Raw genomic sequence first — 9,668 nt, forward strand, 5'->3', positions numbered from 1 at the left:
TGCGTCTCACATTTTAAAACCATTGTAAGTCATATTTCAGTGGGTAAGACAAACAAATTATACGTTGGTGTTTTTTTAACAAGCGCAGCAAATTCAGAATGTGCCATTATTATATTTAAGTTTCATAGCATGTGACGAAGCTGCAGCCAAAAATGTAAAAAAAAAAAAAAAAAAAGAATATTTTTTTAAGATTTTATTAAATAATATTGAAAATGGCCAGGTGACCACTGCTATACTGTAATCTCCTTACTAAATTGTCTTCAAGGGTAGCCCTAAAAGGTTAGCTATACAGGGCAGACAAATGTTAAATAGGGGCTATAATATAAACTGAAGGTGCCCTTTGTGCCAGTAAACAAAATATTATCAGTTATTTGTAGAGTGCCAGCAGATTCCCCAGTGCTAATAAAAGTAATTTTTGTCTTACCACAGTGATCACCTGGCTATACAGAAAAAAATGATGTATGTATTTATTTAAAGGGACATTAAACACTTTGAGATGGTAATATACAACTCTGCAATATACTTTCATTATTTATTTTGTCATCTTTGCCTGTAATTCCATTCTGAAATTGTGAGCTTTTCAGTTCATGTTAGAAATGGAAGGGCAGAACACTGTTATATTCCACACAACCATTGGCTGCACACTCTAGTGACCTATGTATAACTGTCCCTAATTGGCCACAGCAGAGAAGGTAACACAAGTTACAACATGGCAGCTCCCAGTGTTTTATAGACACTAAAACTTTATACTTATTTTGTCACTTTTTAAACAACTAATGAAACTTTAAAAAATACATCTACATGTTAGTCATGGACTAATCTTTTCTTTGAATGCATCATTCTATCTAGCATGTATTTAGTGTTTAATGTCCCTTTAAGAGAGGCACTTGTTTACTATAAAATAAACTTTATTAAGGGTTTCTAGATATAACAGATTTCTTTTATTGAGACTATAAAGTCCCATTCCCCAGCAAAACCTCATAAGTTGTGTTTTTTACATTTAAAAAAATAAATAGGGGGCGTGTCCGAACAGCGACTGTGGACGGTCGCATCTCCTTAGTGCTCCTGCTGATTATCTAACAAACCGCCGTTGTGGGATAGCAAACACAGTGCACAACCAATATAAAGTGTCCAGTTTTACTGGCCTGGTGGATTGCATATAATTAACTAAGCTAGTCACTGTATTTTTGAAGCTAGAGCGCAAGATCGGGCAGTAAAGACCTGGAGCGGCGGCTCACGACAGGCAACGCTACCCCCCTCGGTTTACCGAGGTTTTCTGTCAGGACTGGACACAGCAAGTTTATTATTAACCACACGGACCAACAGAGCAAGTAGACCTTTTTTTTCTTTTTGTCATAAAGAGATCAAGTATAATAGGGTATTTATCAATACGAAACAAATATGGCCGATGAGAAAGAATCCAGCTACACATCTCATTTAGATAACTTTCTGAACAAGATGGAACATCACTTTCAAGATTTACTACAGAGAGCTCCATGGGACTTTCTAATAAACTCACAGCTGTTTAAACCCAACACAGGGAGCAAGTTGGAAGAGGCGGAGAAAACAAATATGGCGGATGGGACCGCGGCAAAGGGCGCCCACGTGGTCTCTTCCACCCTGAGAAAAACAGAGATTTCTTCAGATATAGCAATACCTCCACAGGTCCCGCCTCGCAAGAAATCCTTTCGGAAGAAAATTAAATCTCCAAAGGTGGATAAGTACCCGGGTTCCAACTTTTACCGGAATGAGGATTTGTCATCTAAGCGAAAGCAAACTGAAAGCGTTCACCACGCAACAGCCCTAAAGGCTCCTACAAAGTTTTATGCTTCAACCGGCGCGGTGCCGGTGTCTAATGCATCTTGCATGGAAGAAGGACTTAGCCGCAAAAGCAAAGATGAACCGGTGGGGGATACACCATATACTACAGCTGTGGTTTTGCAGATTCTGGCCGACATGCCCCTTTGCCCAGCAAAAGGGAACTTTAATAAACAGTTTAGTATGGATCACGGCTGGGACTCTTTAAGGACAGCTGGAGAATAGCTTGGTATTGTCCTATATATTTTAACGTTGCTGGCTCAAAAATGTTAATTGTTTCACCTTTTATGTGTTTTTATTTTTCCTTTTTTAAAGAGCCTATGTGTTTATAAGATATTAGAGTAAGCTTATGTTTTAACAATCCCCTACTTTTTTTTTAGTCCTGATTTATCTGACTCCAAGCATCCCTATTTTTGCATTATATAAAGCACAGAAAAACTCTAAAAGTACGCGCACAATGACAAGCGGAAAGAGGCGCAGTGAAAGCATTAATGCCCTTTTATAACTTTGTATGTTTTCTGTGGGGTTTAGGGGGTGGCTCCTAGGGGGACATACTTTTACTTCTACACTTGAAAAAGGGATACATTCTATAAATGTAGCCTCAGTTCCTGAAAGAAATAGGATAACATTGTGGGCCCCACCGGCAGGGTCCGCGGCCGGGACCGGTGTCGGGGAGCCAAGTGTAAACCACAAAATGGCAGTAATAGGAACTAAGCAACGAATGAAGGTTTAAAATTGTGTGTTATATGCATTTCAAATTAGGGTCTGTAATATATTTTTATGAGCAGAGAGGGAAGTATAACAACTTGTTGAGAGCGTATGTTATTAACCACTCAGGACATCATAGATAAAATTTATTTTCGGGGATACAATTATTAATCATTTATCTGTTTAGTTAAGCTCTATAGTAATTAGTTCATAAATGTTAACTGCTGGTCCTTGTGAGATGTGTGTTAATATAGCAACCAGTCCTGACTTATGCATCTTTCTAATGTTTTTTTTAGAAACAAATAGTTTCTTTATATTCTGTTTATCTATCATATGATGCAGTCTGATTTAATGTAATCTTTTATTCATGTTATTTGTTGAATATTAATCCCCTTGGTTTTAAACAAGCACCAAAACAGGTCCAAGAGAGATCTGTACTTCTGTTTATGGGGACTGAAAATGGAGGATTTTCAATATTATAGTACAATCATAGTCAGATATATGTTTATTGACTGCATTGCGTTTATCATATAAAATGTATGTATCACTTTTCCTCAATAAAAATCTTTAAAAAAAAAAAAAAAAAAAAAAAAAAAAAATAAATAAAAAAAAAAATCTTTGGTAGATTGTGGCCAAGCAGGCAGTCCTCTTTCAAATAGGGGGGGGTCAGTGACTATTAATGCAGCTGAGAATGATTTTGAACAACCTCACTTCCTCCAATTCCCTTTACTGTCTGTCACTTCCTGGTTTCACCCGCCTGTGATGTCACCAAACATGTTTGTGACATCACCGGTACTCCCATGAAGCCTTAGGAGTGCCACCCACTACATGACCAATAGCCTGCAGTGTAGGTGATCGCTGACAACAGCATCATAACTTAGATCCCGCTTCATGACACGAAAAGGTTGTCATTTGCGCACAGGGATGTGCATGATGACCCATTTTCGTTATGCACATGGAATCAATTAAACTTGCATGCTATATCTAAAACATTTAATTTTGACTTTAAAGTCTCTGTAATTAATTTTACTTCTTGTGTTTTGTTTTCTTATTTTAAAACAAGTCACATTAAATGTATCTCAGTTAGCCCCTACTGAACTTAGAAATCATTGCATGATTATTATTATTTCATACAGAAAGGCTGATATTAACAAATATTATGGAGCATTATAACACACACTGACTTACATCATATCTCATTATGCAAAATGTGAGGTCATTTATTCCAGAGACGTGTAAAGGGACATACTATAAAAAAAAAAAATAATTCCAATTTGTTAAAGTATTTTATTTTTCTGCATTGATGTCACTTTAAAGGGTCATGAAATCCAAAATTTTTCTTTCATGTTTCAGATAGAGAATACAATTTTTAACAACTTTCTAATTTACTTCTATTACCTAATTTGTTTCATTCTCTTGGTATCATTTGTTGAAGGAGCAGCAATGTTTTTTTAACTGAACACATGGGTGAGCCAATCACAATATATATATATATATATATATATATATATATATATATATATATATATATATACACATGCAGCTACCAATCAACCTAGGTTCTCTGCTGCCCCTGAGCTTGTCTAGATAAACCTTTCAGCAAAGGATAACAAGAGAAGGAAGCAAATTAAATAATAGAAGTAAATTGGAAAGTTGTTTAAAATTGTATTCTCTATCTGAACCATGAATGAAAAAATTGGGGTTTCATGTCCCTTTAAGTTTAACACTGACCAAAGTAAACATCGTGTTTCCAGCCTCATTTTTTAGACTTTATTTGCTTTATATATCATTCTTATTATATTTGAGTAGATTTTAATACTTTCTTGCTAGATGCATAGAATGTTTAATTCCATCCTATCAAATGCCTATGAGCAGTGAAAAACATTTTCTTGCTTGACACTCAGAGAACACTGGGTAACCATTTTTTTTATACAGTATTATATATATATAATACCCAATGGGGGAAAAATGTAGGTAAACATTCCATCATAGATTAAAAAACACATTTTTAAAATCCTGTACTATCAACTATTCTATGTAGCTATTATTTACTGTAATGTATAGATTATGCTGTGTATTATATTGTATTTATGCCATATATATTGAATAATTTATTCAGGAAGCTAGATTTAGTGGACGTGTACTGCAAATATTGCAGCACATTTAATGATTTAAGCTATATTTAAACACACAGAGGGCTAGATAAAAAAAGGAAAAAAAATACTTTCAAGTGGGGCAAATTTCTCTTAATTATTTATCCTAAGAAAATAATCACTAAAAAGATAGAAAGTTCAAATTTGAAAAGTACATGGACACATTTCAATTTTAAATAGAAGCATTTTTGCAATATACTGTACTTCTATTAGCAAAAATGCCTCTACTAAAAGTTATTACTAGTTTTCAGTGGCATACACACATATGCTGTGAGGGCTTTTGTGTATTGTGCCTTTTAAGACTTAAAGGGACAGTCTACTTTAAACAACTTTATTGTTTAAAAAGATAGGTAATTCCTTTATTACCCATTTCCCAGTTTTCCATAGCAAGCACTATATTACCTCTGTGATTACCTCGTAGCTAAGTTTCTGTAGACTGCCCCCTTATCTCAGTGCTTTTTACAAACTTGCATTTTAGCCAATTTAGAGGTTATAAAATATATTAATATAACAATCTTGGTTATAAAAAACTAGGGAATGGGTAGTAAAGGCGTTATCTAAAAAACACAAATAGACTGTCTATTTAAGCCATTGCTTAGTCTCTAAGAAGGTGTAATGTTTGAATACTGGTCATAGCATTTGTGTGTATGCCGCTGAAAAACAATAATATAACAGCTGAGAACTGTCTCCTTACTTAAAGGGACAGTCAAGTCAAAAAAAGTTAATTATTTAAATAGGGAATATAATTTTAATCAACTTTCCAATTTACTTTTTATCATCAATTTTGCTTTGTTCTCTTGGTATTCTTATTTGAAAGCTAAACCTAGGAGGTTCATATGCTAATTTCTTAGACCTTGAAGACTGCCTCTAATCTGAATGCATTTTGACCACTAGAGGGCATTAGTTCATGTGTTTCATATAGATAACATTGAGCTCATGCACGTAAAGTTACCCTGGAGTGAGCACTGATTGGATAAAATGCAAGTCTGTCAAAAGAACTGAAATAAGGGGGCAGTTTGCAGAGGCATAGATACAAGGTAATCACAGAGATAAAAAGTGTATTTCTATAACAGTGTTGTTTTTGCAAAACTGGGCAATGGGTAATAAAGGGATTATCTTTCTTTTTAAACAACAACAAATCTGGTGTTGACTGTCCCTTTAATGAATCTAGGCCAGTGCAAATGTCTAAAAAAACAACAACACATTAGCAATTCTGTAACTGAAACTGTTATGCTTTGTGGAACCTGATGAGATAATGTGAAAATAAAGACGGTGTGTACAAAAGTGGAGGTGGAAGAAGAACAGAGCAGAGAGATCAGTTGAAGAGATGGTATAGATATTTGTACCTTGAAAAAAAGAAGAGTAGATCATTGAAAGAATATAGTAAGTTGAGATCTATGGTCTATCAGGTCGGCTGAAATACGTCAGATCTATTGTATTTGTATCTGTTCTTTTACATGTCATATATATATATATATACAATAAAGGATTGATTTTTATAAACAGTTGCCAAACAGATGGTGGTTAATTATTAGTGTGTGTGTATATATATATATATATATATATATATATATATATATATATATATATATATATATATATTCAATTGATATCTAATTTCTTTCATTACAAATTGTATGCTTGTATTGACAATAAAATACAAAACAGTTTATTTAACAGAATAATAAATACCCAATATTTATGTCCACAATGGTTTAAAGTTTAAATAGATATATATTTCCTTAAAGGACCAGTCAACACAGTACATTTGCATAATCAACAAATGCAAGATAACAAGACAATACAATAGCATTTACTCTGAATTTCAAATAAGTAGTAGATTTTTTTCTAACAAATTTCAAAGTTATGTATATTTCCACTCCCCCTGTACCATGTGATAGCAATCAGCCAATCACAAATGCATATACGTATAGTCAGTGAATTCTTGCACATGCTCAGTAGGAGCTGGTGACTCAAAAACTGTAAATATAAAAGAATGCGCACATTTTTTTTTAATGAAAGTAAATTGGAAAGTTGTTTAAAATTACATGCTGTATCTGAATCATGAAAATTTAATTTGACCTGAGTGTCCCTTTAAAATCTTACTTCCTAGGTTGCAGCAGGTGCATTAAAACACTGCTCTGTCAGGTTTCTCTGCATATTTGCCATACATCATACAATACCTGTTTAGTTTTAGATAATAAATGATGTGTCTGTGGGAGGTAAATCCAATTGTAGATAGTTGTTAGTAGCATTTTGTTTTAAAATACATAAAGATTGTATTAAAATACTATTAAACATCAGAATGCAGGACATAGTGAAAGTTCAGTTCCCAGTAGAACCTAAGAAAGAAAAACAGTTGTATATTTCCTGCTAGACTACCCCACCTAAAATGCATTCAGATTGTATTACAATGTTCCAGTCTGTGCTGTATTGTTATTTTTTGTATAGACTTTGAATGTATTGTCCAAAAACTAAATGTATATACACTTGCATAGATCCTGTTTTCAAATGTTAACGTAATATTTGAAATTAGAGGCACTTCAGTAGTTAGAATCTCAGTCCTGTAACAGTTACTGACAAACTGACTGATACATCACAACAACCGTGTTGCAAATAACTGCAACCTGTGCACAATAAATATCATGGTACAAGTTAAAACGGTATTAAAAATAAATAAAAGTTGGACATAAAGATGCAATCAAATAAAATATTAGCATTTTTAAAAAGATATATTAGTTGTTTAAAGGGATATGAAACCCATATTTTTTTTTTTATTTCATTATTTAGACAGAGCCTGCAATTGTAAGCAACTTTCTAATTTACTCCTATTATCAATTTTCCTTCATTCTCTTAGTATCTTTATTTAAAAAGCAGAAATGTAAGCCCATTTTTGGAAATGTAAGCCCATTTTTGGTTTAGCACCTGGGTAGCGCTTTCTGATTGCTGGATAAATGTAGCCACCAATCAGCAAGTGCTACCCATGTGCTGAACAAAATATGGGTCAGCTTCTAAGCTTATATTCCTGCTTTTTAAAATAAAGATACAAAAAGAACGAAGAAAAAATGATAATAGGAGTAAATTAGAAAGTTGCTTAAAATTGCATGCTCTAGGAACATTACTATGCGTATTTACAAGTAAGAGACTATTGTCTGAAACCTCTAAGATTACATAGGAAAATATGGGACTAGCCCCACTTGTACCAGTTATGAATACATATGAAAGAGACAAATTCTCTATCTCCTTATTATACAATATTATAAACTAGTCCTAAAGCCCATTCACACAGGCCATTTTTTGCAGTACAGCGGTCCCACCCCTTGCGCTCTCTTCCTCCCCCTCTCTTTTGTGCGCTCTCTCTCCCCCATGTCTTTTGCTCTCTCTCCCCCTCTCTTTTGCTCTCTCTCTCTCTCTCTCTCTCTCCCCCTCTCTTTTGAGCACTCTCTCTCCCCCTCTCTTTTGAGCTCTCTCTCCCCCCTCTATTTTGCGCTCTCTCTCCCCCCTCTCTTTTGCTCTCTCCCCCCTCTCTTTTGAGCTCTCTCCCCCCTCTCTTTTGCGCTCTCTCTCCCCCCTCTCTTTTGCACTCTCTCTCTACCCCTCTCTTTTGCGCTCTCTCTCTCCCCCTCTCTTTTGTGCTCTCTCTCTCCCCCATCTCTTTTGCGCTCTCTCTCCCCCTCTCTTTTGTGCTCTCTCTCTCCCCCTCTATTTTCTGCTCTCTCTCTCCCCTCTCTTTTTCACTCTCTTCCCCCTCTCTTTTGCGCTCCCTCCCCCCTCTCTTTTGCGCTCTCTCTCCCCTCTCTTTTGCGCTCTCTCTCCCCTCTCTTTTGCGCTCTCTCTCTCCCCCCTCTCTTTTGCGCTCTCTTCCCCTCTCTTTTGCGCTCTCTCTCCCCCCTCTCTTTTGCACTCTCTCCCCCTCCCTTTTGCGCTCTCTCTCCCCCTCTCTTTTGCACTCTCCCCCATCTCTTTTGTGCGCTCTCTCCCCCCTCTCTTTTGCGCTCTCTCTCTCTTCCCCTCTCTTTTGTGCTCTCTCCCCTCTCTTTTGCTCTCTCTCCCCTCTCATTTGCTCTCTCTCTCCCCCTCTCTTTTGCACTCTCTCTCTCCCCCCTCTCTTTTGCGCTCTCTCTCCCCCCTCTCTTTTGCGCTCTCTCCCCCCCTGTTTTGCGCTCTCACTCCCGCCCTCTCTTTTGACTCTCTCCCCCTCTCTTTTGCGCTCTCTCTCCCCTCTCTTTTGCGCTCTCTCTCTCCCCTCTCTTTTGCGCTCTCTCTTTCCCCCCTTTTTTGCGCTCTCTCTTTCCCCCCTCTTTTGCGCTCTCTCTTTCCCCTTCTCTTTTGTGCTCTCTCTTCCCCACTCTCTCTCTCTCTCCCCCTCTCTCCCCCCTCTCTCTCCCCTCCTCTCTCTCTCCCCTCCTCTCTCTCTCTCTCCCCCTCCTCTCTCTCTCCCCCTCCTCTCTCTCCCCCTCCTCTCTCTCTACCCTCCTCTCTTTTTCTCTCTCTCCCCCTCTCTTTTGAGCTCTCTCTCTCTCTCCCCCATCTCTTTTGAGCTCTCTTTCCCCCTCTCTTTTGCGCTCTCTCCCCCCTCTCTTTTGCGCTCTCTCCCCCTTCTCTTTTGCGCTCTCTCCCCCCTCTCTTTTGCTCTCTCTCTCCCCCCTCTCTTTTGAGCTCTCTCCCCCCTCTCTTTTGCGCTCTCTCTCCCCCCTCTTTTGCGCTCTCTCTCCCCCTCTTTTGCGCTCTCTCTCTCCCCCTCTCTTTTGCGCTCTCTCTCTCCCCCTCTCTTTTGAGCTCTCTCCCCCCTCTCTTTTGAGCTCTCTCCCCCCTCTCTTTTGCGCTCTCTCTCTCGCCCCCTCTCTTTTGCGCTCTCTCGCCCCCTCTCTTTTGCACTCTCTCTCTCCCCCTCTCTTTTGCGCTCTCTCTCTCCCCCTCTCTTTTGCGCTCTCTCTCTCCCACTTTCTTTTGCGCTTCTCTCTCCCCATCTATTTTGAGCTCTCTCCC

The sequence above is a fragment of the Bombina bombina genome, chromosome 4 (assembly GCF_027579735.1).
Source record: "Bombina bombina isolate aBomBom1 chromosome 4, aBomBom1.pri, whole genome shotgun sequence".
In the NCBI taxonomy this organism is placed as follows: domain Eukaryota; kingdom Metazoa; phylum Chordata; class Amphibia; order Anura; family Bombinatoridae; genus Bombina; species Bombina bombina.